The sequence below is a fragment of the Xenopus laevis genome, chromosome 3L (genome assembly GCF_017654675.1).
Source record: "Xenopus laevis strain J_2021 chromosome 3L, Xenopus_laevis_v10.1, whole genome shotgun sequence".
Taxonomy (NCBI): domain Eukaryota; kingdom Metazoa; phylum Chordata; class Amphibia; order Anura; family Pipidae; genus Xenopus; species Xenopus laevis.
In genome coordinates, this window is record NC_054375.1 from 34,404,328 (window position 1) to 34,424,954 (window position 20,627).

A 20,627-nucleotide genomic window follows, 5' to 3' on the forward strand; every position below is an offset into this window, starting at 1 on the left:
AATAGGTATTTATTTGGATACTTTATTACAACCTGTGGTACAGAACACTCCCACCTATTTGAGGGATACTCCACATCTGCTTCACAGCTTGAGGTCCTAGGTGATCCCTATTGGAACTAAATGCTGGATGGCCAGTTTGAACGTAGTTAGCCTCTCACTGCCTCTACCCCGTATGAGGCTGGGATAGAGGCAGTGAAGCGTTCACTCGAGGAATTTGAACTTTACCATGGTCCCCCAATTCAGTTTGTATTGGAGCTATAAAGATTGTCCTTAACCATGAATTATTTCTGGTTTCAATTAGATTTTTTTCTACAGGTGGCTGGCACGGCGATGGGGGCAGCAGCCAAGGCACCCTCATACGCCAATCTGTTCATGCACCAGTTTGAGCAGCACTCCATTGTACCTAAATATGGAGGCCGGATACTCTTCTTCCGTCGCTACATCAATGATGTCATTATCGTTTGGTGTGGCACGGAGGAAGAGTTCCATATGATGGTCCAAGATTTGAATGCCCTTGATAGCCCTGTGAAATTCACCCATGAAATTCATACGGATCGAATACATTTTTTAGATATTGAATTGTGGAGACAAAACGATCACATTGAATTTACACTATTCCGTAAGACCATGGACAAAGATGTCCTTCTCCATTACAATAGTTGTCATCCAAGGCCAATGAAAAAATCCCTGCCTATTTCACAATTTTGCAGGGTTCTCCAGAATAATTCAAATCCGGAATTGGCTGAACAACAAATCAGGAATATGTGGGTTCAGTTTATAGATCAAGGCTATCCCAAGCCAAGGTTTTAGAACAGGCATTACTACTAGCGAGACAGAGTGACAACCCCACAGGTAGAAGTAAAAAATTCCCCAAAATTCATTTATAGCGCTAAATATACCACTGGGTAATACATGACCAAGAAGATGATTGGGAGTCACTGGAGCATAATCCAGGCGGATGGGGGTCTGAATAAGGTGGTTCCAGAGAAATTTATGACCTGCTACGGACGGGGCACAAATCTTAAAGACCTCTTGGTAAAAACTGACCCAGTAGGGTGTTACCAGAAGAAAAAGAATACTTGGCTACGTAATGATTTACCAGGTTTCCGAACTGTACTTTCTGTAGATTTTAACACCGGGTAACAGTTTTTTGCATCCACAAACCGGTAAACGTTTTTTGATTAAACACCATATCACTTGTACAACTACCCACATAATATATTTAATAATATGCCCGTGTGGTCTATAGTATGTGGGCAAAACCGACCAAACGTTACATTTAGATGTGGACGGACACCATTCAGCCATTAGCACGGCATTCCGTGAAGGCTATACAAATAAACAAGCATTGTTCCCTTCTGTGTTTTTTGAATCAACTAATGTCATCTTGACAGGAAGCCAATTGCTAGTTTTGTGTAGCTATACAAGTCATGTTTTTGATACACTTTTTGATACATTTCTTGATGCATTTTTTGATACTTAAATGTTTTTTGATACTTACGCATTCTAGATATATAACTGCTCGGTTGTAAGAACTAATATCCATTTATATAGCCACCGAACGAGGGCTGGAACTTTTAATCACATGGGTCATTTGGGAGCATGTGGTTGGGTAAGTGCAATTGGTATTAGCTATTTATTCATAGAACATTTTTAATGGTGTGCGTATGGTCTTGAGATAGGTCTTAAGATGGCCATAGATGCAAAGATCCGATCGTACGAATCATCGTACGATCGGACTTTCCCATCTCCCGACCCGCCACTAACCATTCAGATCAAAGTCTTACCAGTCAGATTAGTTAAAGAACAGGTCAGCAATGTTCTGCCCCTGACAGCAATCGTACGATATCTATGTCCAACCAAAGCTAGTGACAGTCTCCCACTGAAAATCGTACGATCGGCAATACACGCAGAGATATTATCGTCAGCCAACAGAAATTTTCTAACCTGTCCGATCGACCAAACGACCGATCTCCGCCGGACGAAAAATGACGGGACTCTCCACACACTGTTCGAAAATCGTACGAATCCTCGATTCGTACGATCAGATCTTTGCGTCTATGGCCAGCTTTAGGCACAGACCGAAACGTTGACCTGTTTGAAAGATGTATTGAATTTTTTAACCATTTAAAAAGTCTCCCGGTGTGCACCTCACCTATATATATATATATATATATATATATATATATATATATATATATATATATATATATGAGAGATAGATAGATGTACACACACACACATACATATATAGTTTCAGAACGCAGTTATTGTTGCAATTTTGGATTGTCTGCTTTACCCCTTCCACCTCCTTCTCCATAATAATAGTGCAAGGCTCACAATGAGATGAAGTTAATAGGGATGCCAAGCTATTTATCTGTGCTAATAGAATGTACCCTTCCCAGCTAACAGCTGTGTTGCTGCCTGCAAGCTGCCAGTTTCCATTTTCTTGCCTATTTCCAGCTATTGTTAAAATTCAGACTTCCTTCCGCTATCCAGATCTCCCACGCGCCCATTCCCTCTCCATCAGCCTAAAGAATAACAAGCCTTCTCTCTGCTCCTCAACCACAAATATTCCCATTTATATTGCTAAGCCCCCCTACAAGCCAGGCTCAACCACCTGGAACATGCATCTGAGACATACATAAAGCCTTTGAGGCAGAAGTATAAACACAAAAGATGTTGTCTGTAGCAGCATCTGTAGGGAAAGGATAAAAGGGACTTCAGCAGGGAAGGAAGCCATCAGACTTTTTTTATGGGACCTTATTTACTTATAAACAACTTGCCCTGCACTTTACTGCACCGGCAATAATTAATGTACTGTATTTTAACTGCCTGTACAGATACTGGATCCGTTTTCTGGAAACCCATTATCCAAAAAGCTCCAAATAATGGGAAAGCTGTCTCCCATAGAGTCCACTTGATATAATTATTGCAATCATAATGAAATTATATTTAAAAAAGTATTTTCTTTTCCCTGTAATAACAAGAGTACCTTACACATAAGACATAATTAATCCTTATTGGAGGCAAAACAATCATATTGGGTTTATTTATTTTTTTGAATACTTTTTAGTAGCAGGTAGAACTGATGATCACTCCTGGAGGAGAAAAAGATTCTAACAATTATATTTACAAACAACTGTTTTTGGGTGGTTACCCTTTAAAATGACAAAATATAGTAGGACAGTGGCAGACTAAAATGTAGGCATCAGTTATGGGACCACTTATCCAAAATGCTTTGGACCTGGGGCTTTCCGGATAACGTATCTTTCCGTAATTTGGATCTTCATACCTTAAGTCTACAAGAAAATCGTGAATGCATTAGGTAAGCCCAATGGGCTGGTTCTGTTAGTAGTTATATCTTAGTTGGGATCAAGTACAAGGTACTGTTTCATTATTACAGAGAAAAAGCAAATTGGTTTTAAAAATCTAAATCATTTGGATAAAATTGAGTCTATGGGAGATGGCCTTTTTCGGAACTTTCTGGATAACGGGTTTCCGGATAACGGATCCCATACGTGTAATATATATTGGCAGGATCCATTGGCTTCTATCTCATTATAGACAAAACAAAAAGAGTTGGAAGAAATTAGACAGATGATTATTGTTATCCATCCTTTGAACAACAACTGCTAGCCTAGGTAGTAGTTTAATACTCAGCCCACTTTTTTCTCAGCCACAAAACAAAAGCTCATTTACTTGCTTTCCGCCCACGCTCAGATCTCTGACATTCACTCCTACCCCATATACTGGAGTCTCGGCCCTTCCGGCCCGTGTGCATGAAGAATTGTGCTATAAAGAAAACTCAGGTTCAATCGCACATGTTAAAGGAGTAGTTTGCCTTTTAGTTAACTTTATAGAATGGTGAATTCTAAGCAACTTTTCAATTAGCCTTTAATTTTTATCTCTTTGTTTTTATATAGTTTTAGAAGTATTTGCCTTCTTCTTCTTCTAACTATTTCCAGCTTTCAAATGGGGGTCATTGACCGCATAAAAAAAAAAATGCTCTAAGGCTATAAACTTTACTTATTGCGACTTTTTACTACTCATCTTTCTATTCAGGCCTTCTCCTATTCATATTCCTGTATCCTATTCAAAGCAATGCATGGTTGCTAGGGTAATTTGGACAACAGCTGGAATTGAAAAGTGGAGAGCTGCTGAATAAAAAGCCAATAGCTCAGAGAACACAAATAATAATAAATTAAAACAAATTGCAAATTGTCTCACAATATTATTCTCTACTGAGAGTGAACAACCTCTTTAAGGCCTATGGTTCCACACAGCAGAGACAAATGCCTGTGGCCTTGTACCTTTATATGGTCATGGATGTCTTGGTGAGTTATCTTAGATGGGTATGGGTACAGTACCTTACAAACCAACCTTAGAACTTTATTATAATATCCCACTGTAATTGCATCCTGCCAAAAACTTGTTTAATGGAGACGTCAAGTGCAACAATGACGCATCTTCAAAGGTAGTGTTAATACATAAATTATATGCCTATAAACCACTGCCTCTGCCTAAACCCACAACCAACTGCCCCTAGAGATGGGTCACATGTGGGCGATGGGCCGTTATATCACCAGCCAAGCCAATCCCAACCTCACTAGTAATGGGGTGGTGCATCCCCTCCAATAAAGGGGTGTGAGTGTGATTAAAGGCACAGTGGGCCAGGACAAGCTCAGATTGGGTTAGGGCTGGCTGCAGGTAAAAAAAAAAAATTCTTCAACCCGCAAATAGCTATTTGGAACATATTCTCACTTACCTATGTCAATATAAATCTGCATATTTTCAGAAGTAAAAACCTAAATACGACTTACCAAGTAAAATATTGGTATTTTCGGAATATTAATTTCAGGAGGAAAATTTCCAATATACACAGAAAGCGAGCAATATTACTGTATATCGTCAGAAAAGAAAAAAACAGTTTTTTTCAAATACAAGTATTAGACAGTTTATCCATAATGCTCGGGCCCTGGGGTTTTCCGGATAATGGATCCTTCCGTAATTTGGATCTTCATGCCTTAAAGGTAGCTATAGATGCACAGATAGATATTTTCCAGGAAATATCATAACTGTAACATCTATGGCCACCTTAAGTCTACTAGAAAATTCAGTAAACAATACATAAACCCAATAGGCTGGTTTTGCATCCAATAAGGATTAATTATATCTTAGTTTGGATCAAGTACAATGTACTGTTTTTATTATTACAGAGAAAAAGGAAATTCATTTTAAAAAATGTGGATTATGTGGATAAAATGGAGGCTATGGGAGATGGCATTTCCGCAATTCGCATCTTTCTGAAAAACGGGTTTCCGGATAATGGACTCTATACCTGTATGTATTGAAATTTCTCAGTCAGTCAGCCCCCTACAATCCTGGAGCGCCCCCCCCCCCCCCAAGTAGTCACATGGCCTCATCTCCCCAATTTTTAAATCCTGGACGGGGACAGTAATCACCATAAATGTATGTCCTTTAAAAAAAACATTTAAGGCCATTTAGTTTATTTCATAGGTGACCATACAAGGGCTTCGCTTGCAAGGACCTTGCCTGATATTTACAACTATTTCTGCCTCTCGTAGCATAACCACTATGCAATTGCTAGATTTAAAAATAAACCATTTAAAAGATCTATTTTCACCGGTCAGATGATTTACTCTAAATACTGCGAAACCACTGAAAAAACAACACCATCTTTCATAAAAATACTTACTGTGCGTGACATTCCTTCAATGCTTTTTTTGGTCTTATAAAGGCATATAAACAAAAGTAAAAATTGCCATTGTCTTAATAGTTTAACATATTAATTGAAAAGATTAATTAAAAGTTTCCACGCACGGGTCAGCCTGTGGCCATACATAGGAATGAGCTAACATCAATAATAAACACATTAACCCAGTGATGGACTTCTTTGGGCCTTTTTGAGAACCTGACCTTGAGAGGCCACTCTCACAACAATTGGATGCAGAGAGCAGTAAATGTAAAAGTGTCATATAGGTGCAAATAAGAAAGAGCTGTTGGGAAAAGTCCTTCACTCTGGCCCAGTAGGGCTGGGGTCAACTGGGAAATCCTCTGGTACTCCAGCCGTCCAGTTCAACTCTGCATTCATCGAATAATTCCAACAAGATCTGAATACTAGAGCGAAAAAGGTGAGGCACCTCCCATTAAAGCATGCGGATATTTAAATAAAATCACCAAGAAGATTGAAATTTCTCCCTGTACATACTGAGAGCAGGGCTGTATTTAAAGGAGAACTAAACCCTAAAAATAAATATGATTAAAAATGTCATATTTCACATACCGAACTTATTGCACCAGCCTAACGTTTTAGTATCTCAATAGCAGCAATGATCAAGGACTTCAAACTTGTCACAGGGGGTCACCATCTTGGAAAGTGTCTGCGACACTCACATGCTCAGTGGGCTTTGAGCAGCTGTTGAGAAGCTAAGCTTTGGGGTTGTTGCAAATTATCAAGCAGAAAATTAGGTTGGTCTGTAATATAAACTGATGCTACAGAGCTAATTATTAAATTCTTATGTGAATTGTGCTGGTAACTGAGCTTACATGTAGTCATTATCTGTATCAATTACTGATCAGCCTTATATTGTGACATTAATATTCTGAATAAACAGTATATTGTGAGTTGGTCTCTAAGCTCAGTAAGTGACATCAGCACAGAGCATGTGCAGTGAATCAGCAGAAAAGAAAATGGGGAGCTACTGGGGCATCTTTGGAGACACAGATCTTTAAACTAAAGGTTTATGGTTGCCTTGGGCTGGTACAGAAGCCCGAAACATAATGTACATCATTTCAAGCTACTTCTTTAGATAGGCTTTAGTTCTCCTTTAAAGGAACAGTTCAGTGTGAAAATAAAAACTGTGTAAATAAATAGGCTGTGCAAAATAAAAAAATGTTTCTAATATAGGTAGTTAGCCAAAAATGTAATGTATAAAGGCTGGAGTGACTGGATGTCTAAAATAATCGCCAGAACATTAATATTTTATATTTTTTGGGGAGGTGGCTCTCTCCTTAAATGCTCGCTCTCCCAACCCCCGCTTAATGGTGTCTTTGGAAGAGATCATGCTAAATAAAGAGAAAAGTAGGTATGGTCTGTCTCCTCCCAAAGTTAACACTTTATTTTTTTCACTTCGGATAGGACTGACGCATGGACACTGCCTTGACGGGGTGCGTCAGCTTAAGCATGCTTTGTACAAACTTTGTAACTAAAAGTCTCTTTTTTTAATAAAGTTTACAGTTCAGGGGCTACTTTGTTTAGTATGTAAATTAAGCCTTGCCCACGTGCACCCAATAAGAAAGGTGAGGAGCGGCATTTCAGCTTGTTTGTCTAAAAATTATAATATATATATATATATTCACGAAGGATCCGCATTTTCAGGACTTATAAAATAAAATAATCATTTATTAACAGAACTTCAATCTAGATTGGTTTGTTGGCACAATAAACCACTTTCACAGGATTCGGAGTGCTGCAGCGTGTGTTTCTTGGAGTTAGGCTGTAGGGTAGATTAATATAAGGGACTGTAAAGGCATCACTGCCGAGTCAAACGATTCATATCTAACCCACAACAACTTTACCCTCTACCATAAAGCAATTCCTTATCCATTCTTTCTCTACCTCTTCCTGCTTTCTTTATGCCCCCAGGTGGTATCACTTCCAGGGCAGGAGGAGGGTTGAGATGAAAGCAAACTTATAGCAGGTCAGGCCTTGAAGGAGAATTCAACCCTTTAGCACAATAAAGTAAAGTATTCAAAATGTACAGTGTTTTGTGTAAAAAAACAATTGCTATTAAAAGGAGCATTTGCGCAACAAACAATGTAGCAAAAGTCTTGGTTCCCCAGCAAAGATAGGTCTGTTAATCAGCTGCCTTGTCTTACATTGTATCAACAGTCTCAGGGTAAGGCCACACTGGGTGTTTTTGCGGTGACCGAAGCGGGCGACTTGGGAAAACGAATCGCCACGTGTGATTAGCGCCGGCGTTTTTTCATTTTAGCCGATGCAGAGTGAGGGAAGGTGTTTGGGGAGACTGGTCGCCACAAAGACGAGGCGATTAGTCACCAGGTGACCAAATCTCCCCAAAACGCACCGTGTGACCTTACCCTTAGACATCAGGACATAGAATAGACAGGGACAAACAAACACTGCTCCTTTCCCCTCAGTGAACACTGAGTAATACTATTTACAATCACACGAACAAAGCTTTTTCCACACAAGTATTACATATTATGCTGTATGGACAGTATAAGACTTCTATGCGCCAGCAGTATACAATCTATATGTTTTCTGCAGTTTCTTATGCAGACACAATTTATAACATAGGAAGAAAGAGAAATGTGTTTCTAACACAAAGAGCTTAATAAAACAACTTGACAGGGGAAGTTAATTCTGTCCTATTTTTAAATTGCGAATAATATATTCACACTGCAGGCTGGTTGTTTCATACCAAAATATGGTTCAAACGACAGGTTGGGGAAAAAAAATGTAATATCCTAACACTACCAAAATTATATTTAATGTCAACGAGTACTGAATGTGAACCCACACTGAAACACAACAGGTTCCCCCAGCCACAGATTATTTATTGTCTTTTAATGGATTTGCAGCATATGCCCTGGGCAAGAGTATAAATTTCCAACCACATTCTGTGGCTTACAGTAAAATGAAACCTTCCACAATGTAGCCCTACTCTTCATAGTATAAAATATAAACCACAAAAGGGACAACACAGGTCACAGATACCGTTACCCTAAGACAGGATGCAGCATTACAATAAAAAAAGTGAATTTCTTCTATTAATTGAAGTCCAAATAAAGATTTAATATCCAGAGGGGGAACCAATGAAACAAGAAGGGTCTTAAGGCTCCCATACACGGGCCGATAAAAGCTGCAGACAGACAGTCGGCAGCTTATCGGCCCGTGTGTAGAGCCCCCCGACGGGCTTTCCCGATCGATATCTGGCCGAAAGTCAGGCAGATGCCGATCGGGCAGGTTAGACAATCTCATCGCCCTAGGGCCCTTAATCGGATCAGCTTGATATTGCCCACTTCAATGTGGGCATATCGGGGAGAGAGACGCTCGTTTGGCGACATCACCAAACAAGCGGATCTCTACGTCTATGGCCACCTTTACAGTCTACTTCAAGGATGCCTAAATAATTCATAGATGAGAACACTCAGACAGCAGTTTGGGACATCAATGAAAGGACACCTAGGGGCCATCATCATTTCCTCCCAAACATCTCCTATCTCCAAGTCATCCCCTCCTTTATGTTCTCACATAACAGAAAACCAATATTTCCTGTTATTCATTTATTATAGGTGCCCGATAAGCATACCATAGCTTTTATAATCCTTTGGTTAATCTTGAAAGCCATTCATCAGAATAGATCTCAATGTATATCTTCATTTGCGACTCTACAATAACAATGTCTCCTCTGTTAATGCCTTTTTGGAACCCATAAGGTGAGCCACTGTAAAAAGGTTTCCCAGTCTCTCCCACAATACAACAGAGGGCTCACAGGTTTTCCTAAATGCCAGCTAATGGCATTCTGTACTTGCTGAAGTGTACTTCAGCTAGAAGATAGCAGCAGGAAAGAGTTACACACCAATAGATATTGAAAAAAGGCCAAGAAGCGGTTTCTAGAAACACATCCTGCATTCGTATCAACAGCACAACTTGTAGAATCATCTAATTTAACTACAAGCACATTGATGAACTCTCTGAAGACAGGTAGCCCTTCCCTCTTAACATTCTGTGGGAAGCAAGTAACCGACAATGGTCACAAACAGGAACAGATCAGGTCTGGGAGGAAAAACTCATTTGATTTACAGATTTGACACAAGTCTATATATTAAACAATATTGAGTGCACTGGTAAACTATTTTAGCTTCGATATCTGGAAATATGTGGGAGGTTGTGGAGAGGCTTTAGGCACAACGGTCTGTGTGGCCATCCATTTTTTATAATCCAACCTGCAGCTCTCCAGCTGAGCCTACAAGTTGGAATGCCCTGATATCAAGTGAAAATGACACCATCTTGCCTTTCCATCATCTAACAATCACAGTCTATTCCTCTGACACCTTCTTGCCTTACTATGCACATCATTCAGCAGATCCACCATATCCTCAGACATCTTCTTGCCTGTCAATGTCACTCAGCTGCAACTTCAGCAACCCATGAAAAACCTTTAGCAGAGGAGATATTTAAAACAACTGGGGATGCACATTAGGGATGCACCGAATTGAAAATTTGAGGATTCATCCAAACCACCAAATCCTTTGTGAAAGATTTGGCTTAATACCAAATTAAATCCTAATTTATATATGCAATTTAGGGACGTGAAGGGAAAAAAAGAGAACTTATATTGTGCAGTTAAAAACATTATCCCTCATTGACAAAAAGTCCCGTGATTTTAAGGATTCAGATCGGCCAGGAACAAGGATTCAGCCGAATCAGTGGCGGAACTACCGGGGGAGCAGGGGGTGCGATTGGGCCAGGGCCCGCACCTCCTCTAGTCCCCCCGGCAGCTCACGCGCCGCTGTTTGCGGGCCAAAAATCACGTACGAAGGGGGGCCCGACTGTGCGTCCCGCACCAGGGCCCGTCCCCCTCTAGTTACGTTACTGAGCCGAATCCTGATTAAAAAGCCGGAATCCTGATTAAAAAGGCCAAATCCGAATCCTGATTAAAAAGGCCGAATCCTGGCCGAATACCTAACTGAATCCTGGATTTTGTGCATCCCTAATGTATATAAGATTAATATTTCAGACAAAGCTCAAATCATGCTTGTAATGCTATATTTTAACAGAAATTAACGTAAAAGGAAAGTAAAATTCCCTGAAGGGCACCCCACAGTGAATATAAACTCTCTTTTGTAAAAAATCTAATGGCCCGGAGTACTTTTCATCTCAGAACCAGGCCACCATGTTTTTATTTATGAAGGATCCCTTGCAGAGAACTTGTGCAGTGAATAAATCGGATTTTCCTTTTCCTTTAAATAACACAAAAGTCTAGCATTTAGGGCGTGGAACAGCATTTATTTTACTCTGCAAGGAAGTATTTAATTGAAATGGAAATATATATTTATTTAATGACTCTTCTGTTCATTGCAGAACTAAAAAAGGGGGGGAAAAAGTTCCCAGCCTGGCTGCATTTATTAGATACAATTCCATGACAAGGGAGGAGAACTACAGTTTGCAGAGTCTTCGCCAATAATTCCATGCTGTGAATTTAGCAGACTATTTTTTTCCTTTGATAAACTATTTGACACAGTGACAGAAAAGCTCTAACAGTTGAGGGCCTTGAAGAAGAGTTCATGAGAAATTTAGTCCTAGTGAGCTTCTCAGGATACCAAAAATAGAATTGAAAGATTACATTCATGAGCTGCACTTAGGAATATTGAGCAGTTTTAAAAACCACAAAAACAGAATATTGCTGTGTTTTTAAATGTGGTAACCCTGATAACCCACAAAGCTGTTTTACTGGAGCGTACTGATGTCACCCATAAACGCCAAGAACTGCTTGTCTGGTGAGGCCACTAAATGAGAAGATTTTTCCCAATTTGTCCAACATAGGGTTGCTCAAAAAATTTTGTCCAGGCTTTTGAAGACCCAGTGAGAGAGGATGACATTCTCGGGCCAATGCTTTCCACACAAGGAAGCTGAGGCCGAGGAAGCCATGTTTTTATCCTTTGGCCTAGCTTAAGCAGTGCAATGGGTAAATGTAGTCAACTTGCAGAATGTACCGTATATACTCGAGTATAAGCCGAGTTTTTCAGCCCCCAAAATATGCTGAAAAACTCTAACTCGGCTTATACTCGGGCCTAAGAATAGTCGCCGGCGCCTAAGAATAGTTGCCGGCGTCCAAGAATAGTCTCCAAGAATATTCGCCGGCATCCAAAAACGAGACGCCGGCACCTCCAATGGGAGCAGAAACCCTCAATTTTTTGATTGAAACTTACCAGAGGCTTTCTCACCCTAGGCTTATACTCGAGTCAATAAGCTTTCCCAGTTTTTGGAGGTAAAATTAGGTATCTCGGCCTTGTACTCGGGATGGCTTATACTCGAGTCTATACGGTACTGTTACTCTACAGCAGTGGCTGGCAAGCAGCACATTTCTTACCAGTGGCCTCAAAGCAGGGGCTTATTTTTGAATTCTTGGCTTGTAGAGTTTTGGTTGCATAAACAGCAGGTGTACTGACAAACAGAGTCTCCTGTAGCTGCCAGTCCACATAGGTGCTAATAAATAGCCATTCACAGCCCTTATTTGGTACCCTCCATTAACTTTTTGCATCCTTGTGTTGCTCCCCAACTCAATTTATGTGTCCCATGAGTAAAAAAAAAATTGGGGACCCACGCTGTACAGTATTCAGCAGAACAAGCATACAGAAGGTTGGTGGTTGACTTGGGAAAGAAGAGCCACTTTGGACAGCACCCAGGGAAAACAGAGAACTTTTACTGCATTTTGCTGCTATATACAGGAACCCAAACAACTGTATTCGCTAACACAAGCCTTCAAGCAAAAAGATACAAAGTTTGTGAAATAAACAAATCTGCAACCTGATTTAATCCGGACATATTATTGTTAATCATTTCAAGTGGCACTAAAGAAATCAGGAAGATATATCTATTATTAACTTGCTCAGTCAAGCACTTAACTAAACAAGAGTGATGAAAAGGCAGAGAAAATCTCATTCAACGTCAATGCCTCAGAGATTTAGTTATTTTTGTCCTAAAAAAAATCTCAGGCCTTGTTGAAGTTAAAGGGGTGGTTCATGTTTAAGTTAAATTTTAGTATGTTATGGAATGGCTATACAACTTTTCAACTGGCCTTCATTTTTTATAGTTTTTGAATTATTTGCCTTCGTCTTCTGACTTTTTCCAGCTTTCAAGTGGGGGTCTGTAAAGGCTTCAAATGTTTTGTTATTGCTCCTTTTTATTACTCTTCTTTCTACTCAGGCCTCTCCTATTCATATTCCAGTCTCTAATCCAAGTCAATGTATGGTTGCTGGGGTAATTTGGACCCTAGCAACATCCTGAGACACGTGTAGCTGGGTCCCTTGAAAGGAGCTATTGGCTATATGCAGTTTAAAACATAAGTATGCTTCTATTTCAAAAATATAACAAACAAGAAAAAGGCAATAAAAGGTTCCCCCAGCATTGCTATTCTGGTCGCAGGGCTGCTTTATACAACCGCATATTCATCATCCTGTGGAACCCAGGTTTCCCACTCACCGATCCATTTGTGATGGGTCCTCCTTGCCTTTATCCTGCTGGTTGAGCCTTAATGGGAACACAATTTTATACAGAATGTTCTGGCAGGGCCGAAACTAGGGGTAGGCAAAAGAGGCACCTGCCTAGGGCACAACCATAAGGGGGCACTTGGCAGGTACCCATTAAGCGTATTCTGCCTACCCCTATTCCGTGTTTGCTACACCTCTGTTGCTCTCCCCTCCCTCCTCCTCGTCACCCTCTCCTCCCCTCTCCATCATTACTCTCCCTACCCTCGAAAAACATATGAAACATATTTAACCAAAAATACATTAGGCAAGATCATTTGTCTCTGTTTGGTGTAGAAAAAAATGTGTATATATATATATATATATATATATATATATATATATATATATATATATATATATATTGCTAATTTCTACAAAAAGCTTTATTATTATTATTATTATTATTAATGGGCTACACTAGTAATGAGTGACATTTTTGCCAGGCATGGGTTTGCTGCAGAACTCTGTGTTTTGACAGGGATACCAGGCAAAACATAGGTTTCTTTTGGGCAAACTCTTCCCAACATATAGGTTACAGTAGCAATCCCTAATCCTTTTTGTACTCGTGAGCCACAGTTAAATATAAGGGTTTTTTTGGTAACCCCTATGAGGACTGGCAGCCTACAGGAGGCTCTGGTTCAGTGTTTTTTATGCAACCAAAACTTGCATCCAAGCCAGGAATTTAAAAATAAATATCTGCTTTGAGGCCACTGAGCGCAACATCCAATGGGTTGGTGAGCAACATGTTGCTGGTGAGCCACTGGTTAGGAACCACTGGGTTACAGGAACACAGACAGTTTAACAGCATTTCAACAACACACATTCAAGACTTTTCCCCTTTCTGGGGTTCTCACCATTCAGGGGGGCTTCCTCACTCTGGAATATCCTGGTTTTCTCAGCCCTGCTGACTCTTCCCTCCAGGGATCCCAATTCACCAGCCTCTGGCCTATTTCACCTTCTGGCAGCACCACAACCCCCTCCAACACAAGAAGGTGTCTGGAAAACACTGAGGTGTAATCCCATACCTCTACTTGCTGCTCACCTGCAGCCTAATCAGTCAGCTACCTATAGCTGGGCAGCTGAAAACACTAAATGGAGTAAAGCTCCCCATAGACGCAAAGATTTTTCTTGCCGAACGACCAATTTTTTTTGGCGAAGTCCGACCAATCTGTCAAATTATCGTGCGGTTAGTGGGATTCGAACGATTGTACTTCTTACGATTTTTCGTCCGACATCTGTCCGAAAATTGATCGGCCTGGTTAAAAAATCTTTATCGGTCCCAGTGCAATCTATATTTGCAGGGCCAAGCAGGCAGCTACCCTTTGTTTTCCTGGCAAATGGTCTTTTTAGTTGATGGACAATTCGTACAATCGTTTCGAGATAATCGTGGTCTCACGATGACGATCGGATCTTTTAAAAATCTTTACATCTATGGCCAGCTTAAGTAATGGAGGGCTCACTCTGCTCTCTCTTCATCCATTCCAGGGGACTATTTTATCTGTCTTTTTTCTAAGCCAGCAAAAGAAAACAGCATTGCTTGCTGCATCAAGAGACATTTTCCCTGGAGTTCATGTTTGTGCCTTCCCACTGCATTGCTTGTCTGTATCCTTTGTTAGAAAATTGCCATAAAACATGACAGGACTGCTGTTTGGCAGGAATCCTGATTTACTGTATGTAACAAGTCACATGATTGTATTTTTTATAAGAAGGGAAGAATCAAACTCTTTGTTCTGATGACTCTGTCCCTTTAGGTAAATGGATTTGGAAGTGCACATTAGTAGGTGTGCCATTTTAATGAGCTGCTGTAATGTGCAAGACTGGCTATTAAAATTAATTGTAAATCATAATGCAAGATTTACAAGACTTTCCCTATACTATTCCCCTACAGAGAAAAGCCAAATAACTTATCCCCTAGCATAATGTGGATTAGCCCCTTTGTGCTTATTTGCCGCAAAGTGATTGGCTGCTTGAGAACTGTTGTGACCGTCCTGTTGGGATGTACGCAGAGAATAACATTAACATTTGGAGACTATCATCCGCCCTACTTTAAATCTGGCCAAAAGCAAATAAAAGAGATTCAGCAGGGCTGTGATACCAGCCACATGTACATGTCCCAGAACTGGTATAAATGTGTTACTTGCAGTACAGCAATGAATGAAAATGCAGGGATCTGGCTGCAGCAGATCTGGTGAGAATACAAACCGGCCTGCTCATCCGTTTCATTTTTGTAAGCACAGAATTTTGTGTGCATAAATGCATAATTATAGTACCACATCTGTACAGGGGAACAATAGAATTCATTTAATTCAGTAAGAAGAATTCATTTACAATCCATTTGTCCTAATTTAGTCAGTAATTGAATGTATGAAAACCAATCTTTTGCATGTGTGGCCTGTTAACAATTTTCCATGTACAGCAGCCTATTCAGATGAAGTTCCGAGTCTTGGGGTTGTCCCGTTTTCCCAATATATGTTGAAATTGCTAATTAATTAGGGCCTCATGGGGTCCACTATACCTCCTGGGCTCCACTGTAGCCGCGGGGTCTGCTTCCTCTGTAGTTAGGACCCTGAACTCGTGCGTCTATTTGTTCATGCCCACTCTGGGGAGCCTAGGGTGCTCGGCTGGCCTGGCCAGGCACTGATTGCCTACAACACAAGAAACGCAATGGGTGACCCGCAATATTATGTGTTCCGCAAATAAACCACGGGCCCAGCTACAGAGAAAGTGGTCTGCTTCCTCTGCAGTTACACCTTGCCATGGACAGATTTATTCGAAAACTCCTTTGCCTGGTTCTGCCAACACCTTCAACTACCAGGTAACATCACACCCAGAGCCGTATTTATATATAGGTGTATATATGTTCTATATACAGGTATGGGGCCTGTTATCCAGAATGCTCGGGACCTGGTGTTTAACGGATAACAGATCTTTCCGTAATTTGGATCTTCATAACTTAAGTCCACTAGAAAATCCTGTAAACCATTAAATAAACCCAGTACACTGATTTTACTTCCAATAAGGATTAATTATATTAGTTTGGATCAACTACAAGCTACTGTTTTATTATTACAGAGAAAAAAATTGAATTATTTGACTATAATGGAGTCTATGGGAGCTTTCTGGCTAACGGATCCCATACCTATATCAAGAAATTACATTTTTTAAATATAAATAAAATCTCCTAGCTGCCAATGGAGACTTGAGAGTAAATCTGGGGGTCAGGGGGTTAGGAGTGCCTTTTTTTGCACGTTGCTGGCAGAAATGACGTCATAAGTCGTGTATGCATTGCGCTCAGACATGCGTGTGATGTCACTTCCACAACTTAGGTCCTGTGTAGGGTGGCATGGAATCTAAACAAAGCACTGATTGTATCTATGCCAAGTGCTCTATATTAATCTTGGAACTCCTCTGCTCCTGGGATCAGATTTTCAGGAAAAAGAACAATACCAGCATTCCTTTATATTTGTCGTTCTTCCCTATTGGGGTTAAGCATCATTTTTACCAGGCCATAACCCTACCTACTCCTCTGCACAATAACAAATGTGATTTAGGAATAGATTACAGATATTTACAAACATTAGGAGACCAGACATCCAGATGAAGATGAGCTATAAAAAAAACTGGATGACTTTATGGCCTTTGCTGTGCTGCATGAGCTTTCATTAGATGTGGGCACACTGAGGCATTGTCAGATCTAGCTGGGAAAGCGTTAAGCCATAAACATGGAGTCACTGGGCCAGAGCCTGACTCTGAATCCACTTCCTGCAGGGGTCAGAGGGCACAGAGGTTCAAGAGGATGTTCAGTGAGAACTGCTGCACTTTTTTTTCTTGCTCAAGGTCCTATTTCCTGTTTAAAGAATAGAGGGTTTATTTTAGGAAGTCCCTTTCTTCCTCCCTCTTGTTAAGCTTTGTTGCTTTATAAATATTTAAAGTTTAATGACTACGCCAGGGGCCACTTTATAAATATAACATTTAAGAATTCGAATTCTGCTGGGAATTTTACTTAAAGAAGATATCACAGCCTGTATAAATACTGTATAATAAATATATTGTCAGTGGTGTGAACCCTAAGGCATAACATAAATGTACATGGCTGTAGCTCTGTGCCAAACGACCACCCTAGAATTCTTCTTCTGTACAGTGAAATGCTACATAATCTATATGTCATTCCTTGGGCATTTTAAAGGGGGTTGTTCAAGTTTAAATTATATTTAATATGATGTAGAGAGCGATATTCCAAGACACACTGCAATTAGTTTTCTTGTTTTATTAATTGTGGTCTTTGAGTTATTTCGCTTTTTATTCAGCAGCTCTCCAGTTTGCTATTTCAGCTGGTTGCTAGGGTCCGAATTACCCTAGCAACCACGCACTGATTTGAATAAGAGACTGGAATATGAATAGGAGAGGGCCTGGATAGAAAGAGGAGTACAGGTATGGGATCTGTTATCCAGAAACCCATTATCCAGAAAGCTCCAATTTATGGAAAGGCCGTCTCCCATAGACTCCATTTTATCCAAATAGTCCAATTTTTTAGAAATGATTTCATTTTTCTCTGTAATAATAAAACAGTGCCTTGTACTTGATCCAAACTAATATATAATTAATTCTTATTGGAAGCAAAACCAGCATATTGGGTTTATTTAATGTTTACATGATTTTCTAGTAGATTTAAAGCAGCTCTCCTGTTTGCTATTTCAGCTGGTTGCTAGGGTCCAAATTACCCTAGCAACAATGCACTGATTTGAATAAGAGACTGAAATATGAATAGGAGAGGGCTTGGTTAGAAAGAGGAGTACAGGAATGGGATCTGTTATCCAGAAACCCATTATCCAGAAAGCTCCGAATTACGGAAAGGCCGTCTCCCATAGACTACATTTTATCCAAATTTTTAGAAATGATTTCCTTTTTCTCTGTTATAATAAAACAATACCTTTTACTTGATCCAAACTAAAGGTGGCCATACACGGAGAGATCCACACGTTTGGCGATGTCGCCAAACGAGTGGGCCGTACGAGCGTATCTCTCCCCGATATGCCCACCTTGAGGTGGGCAATATCGGGCTGATCCGATCGTGGGCCCTAGGGTCCTCGGATCCTAACGATGCTTAACGGGTGCTCGGATCGCGGGACCGCATCAACGAACAGATGCGGCCACAATCCGTCGGGATTTTTAGTCCCGTCCGATCGACATCTGGGCGACTTTCAGCCAGATATCGATCAGGGAAGCCCGTCTGAGGGCCCCATATACGGGCAGCTTTTTCGGCCCGTGTATGGCCACCTTAAAATATAATTAATCCTTATTGGAATTAAAACAGCCTATTGGGTGTATTTAATTTTTACACGATTTTCTAATACATTTAAGGTATGAAGATCCAAATTACGGAAAGATCCATTATCCGAAAAACCCCAGGTCCCGAGCATTCTGAATAACAGGTCCCATACCTGTACTAAAACGTAGCAACACTGATAAATTTGTAGCCTCACAGAGCATGTTTTTTTTTAGATGGGGTCAGTGACCCCCGTTTGAAAGCTGGAAAGAGTCGGAAGTAGACGACTCATAAAAAAAAAAAAAAAAAAAATAGACAAAATGAAGGCTAATTGAAAAGTTGCTTAGAATTAGCCATTCTATAACATACTAAAAGTTAATGTAAAGCACCCTTTTAACACATTCAGAGGCTAACACACACACCCAGTGCAACGTTTTCCATTCTGTACATGTCCTTGCAACTATTTCTGGTGGCATATTATACTGTAACCGGGGAGGGGGCGGAGGAGCATGATTTGTACAGCGGCCAACTGACCCCAATTTCTGGGCATAATCCAGTACACGTCACAAGGACTTATTGTCTCTGGCAAAAATGTTCCCAGAGTGTCAAACTGACCATCTGCATAGAGGAGTTTTAGGTTTCAAGTCGGATGGCGCTGTGCCCTTGGAATCTTTGTTAAACCGGCAACTATTTGCTGGTCCAGTTTCCTACTGGATTGTACGTTCCATTATAATGTTGTACCAGCGAAATATTCTGCAGCACTTTATTAGAGAGTTTGTTTACCGAATAGCCGTACATGACTGCCCAATTCTCTTTCCATTAATATGGTATATAGAAAATGCAGAGACTGTATAACGAACCAAGGTTAGCAGATTTATTTGGATCCCCCAAGTCAGTAGGGAATATTTATGGATTTCATTTTTTTTTTTTTTTTGTCTGCCACTCCTGGTTCTGACTCCATACACAATGTAGCCCGTCGTTTTTTTGCTGGGGGGGGGGGATAGAAAGGCTTCTGCTAAATTGTTTTTGTGCCCAGAAATAGATAGATCGTTCAATAGCCGTAACCAATTGCAAATCACTTTAAAGCAATGACTGATGCCAGTTTACATCACACAAACTTTGGCAGAACTACATTTCCCAGAATCAGTTGCTGTAAGCTCTCCAGCCACATTAAAATTCCACCGAGGCTGAGATTACACACACACAAAAAACAAAAGCAGCTTGTTATCTCAGCCAAGTATCTGCTTTGCAATGGGAGCGACTAAAGAGCCGACAAACTCACCATTTAGGTAGGCAGCTCGGCAGTGTCACTGCTACATGTCCTGCTGCTGCTGTATCCACTGTGTGCGTCTGTATGTGCCGCCGGTGGAAGCGACTCCCGTGTGTCCGTGTAGCAGCCTCAGGCTTCCCTCCACCGCTCTGAGTCCTTGCGCTCTTCTGTGCTGCCTGTGCTCTCCCCACCCCCGGGCTGTATATGGCCGGCCTCCTTTATCTCCAGTCGCACTGCATGGCCGGGAACTTCACAGAAAGGCTCCTAGTAGGGACGGGAGATAATTAGCCAGACAGAGAAATGTCCCCATGCCCTCCCGTACTCTCCTCCTCCTCCTACAAGCGCAGCACGTCCTACTCTGCCTGCTGCTACTCCTTGTAGTATGGGAAGCGCTACTGAAGTCGCATCACTTGCATTATTCTTCTACTTCTACAGGCAGAGTAACACTGACTCTGATTCACTCATAATACACAAGAGCCATGGCAGCTTAATGATATCCTTATAAACGGTGAGTTCTGATGTCATCACTTATGAACGGTGAGTTCTGATGTCATCACTTATAAACGGTGAGTAGTGATGTCATTTCTGTCACTGAAAAATGTGTATTATAATAAACAGTGCCGTAACTAGAGGGGGGCGGGCCCTGGTGCGTGATGCGCAGCCGGGCCCCCGCCCCCCTCCATACACGGCGGATTCCAGTGGCACCCCCTGCTCCCCCGGTAGTTCCGCCACTGATAATAAATAAAGTACCCCTGTTGCAAAATATGAGGATATCTGACAGAGTGTTTT

The 20,627-nt window shown here is 40.8% G+C and overlaps 1 protein-coding gene across 3 annotated transcripts in view; it reads right to left on the minus strand.

The window, feature by feature from the left end:
• The window catches only part of LOC108710892 (arf-GAP with Rho-GAP domain, ANK repeat and PH domain-containing protein 3), a 94,078-nt gene extending 73,844 nt beyond the window's left edge, over positions 1–20,234 (minus strand). Inside the window, exon 1 of one of the 3 annotated variants that reach the window (XM_018252096.2) lies at positions 19,851–20,234. The gene's annotated coding sequence lies outside the window, so the exon portion shown is untranslated. Of the gene's footprint in view, positions 1–14,156; positions 14,429–19,850 lie in introns of those variants that run through there. The other 2 variants (XM_018252092.2, XM_018252093.2) reach the window with 2 other exon arrangements.
• Between the last annotated feature and the right edge of the window lie 393 nt (positions 20,235–20,627).